The sequence below is a fragment of the Chiloscyllium plagiosum genome, unplaced genomic scaffold (genome assembly GCF_004010195.1).
Source record: "Chiloscyllium plagiosum isolate BGI_BamShark_2017 unplaced genomic scaffold, ASM401019v2 scaf_2423, whole genome shotgun sequence".
Taxonomy (NCBI): Eukaryota; Metazoa; Chordata; class Chondrichthyes; order Orectolobiformes; family Hemiscylliidae; genus Chiloscyllium; species Chiloscyllium plagiosum.
The window spans coordinates 66741-67959 of record NW_025215330.1 but is presented as its reverse complement, the minus strand read 5'-3'; positions in this window follow the sequence as shown (position 1 = coordinate 67959).

Here is a 1219-nt window from a genome sequence, read left to right as displayed (position 1 = left end):
TATATTCCTTACTTAACTTATTTTCATTTTCTTTATTGAAAATACGTCTGCTAAACATCGCTTGCTCTTTCTTGCCAGCATCAATTCATACACACTGTTTCCTTTCTAAATTACTTTTGGGTCCCACCCCTCCATATTCCATACTCCTCTGTAGTAAAGAGATCACTCTGCATGACATTACCGAAGCCTTTGTGAGTCTATATGTTTGCAGGCTTCCAGGAAACTCTGGATTTAGCAGCTTGACACCTCCGTATTATACAAAACAAAGGGGTTGGAGCAGTGTCAGTGCTTCCTCCTGTATTCTCGAAAACAAAGCAGCTGGAGCAGTGACTCTGCTTATTCCTGTATTATAGAAAATAAAGGAGCTGGAGCAGCGTAACTGCTTCCTCTTGTTTTATAGAAAATAATGGAGCTGGAGCAGCGTCTCTGCTTCGCCCTCTATTACAGAAAATAAAGGAGCTGGAGCAGCGTAACTGCTTCCTCTTGTTTTATAGAAAATAATGGAGCTGGAGCAGCGTCTCTGCTTCGCCCTCTATTACAGAAAATAAAGGAGCTGCAGCAGCGTCACTGCTTCCACCTGTATTTTAGAAAATAAAGCAGCTGGAGCAGTGTCACTGCTTCCTCTAATTTCATACGAAATAAAGGAGCTGGAGAAGCGTCACTGCTTCCTCCTTTATTATAGAAAATAAAGGAGCAGGAACAGCGTCACTGCTTCCTCCTGTATTACAGAAAATAAAGGAGCTGCAGCAGCGTCTCTGCTTCCTCCTGTATGATGGAAAATAAAGGAACTGGAGCAGCATCTCTGCTTCCTCCTGTATTATCGAAAATAAAGGAGTTGCAGCAGCGTCTCTGCTTCCTCCTGTATGACAGAAAATAAAGGGGTTGGAGCAGCATCTCTGCTTCCTCCTGTATGATAGAAAATAAAGGAGATCGAGAAACGTCACTGATTCCTCTAATATGATAGAAAATAATGGAGCTCGACAAATGTCTCTGCTACCTCCTGCATTATAGAAAATAAGGAAGCTGGAGAAGCGTCTCTGCTTCCTCCTGTATTATAGAAAATAATGGAGCTGGAGCAGCGTCACTGCTTCCTCCTGTATTATAGAAAATAAAGCAGCTGGAGCAGCGTCTCTGCTTATTCCAGTATGATAGAAAATAATGGAGCTGGGGCAGCGTCTCTGGTTCCTCCTGTATTATAGAAAATAAAGGAGCTGGAGCA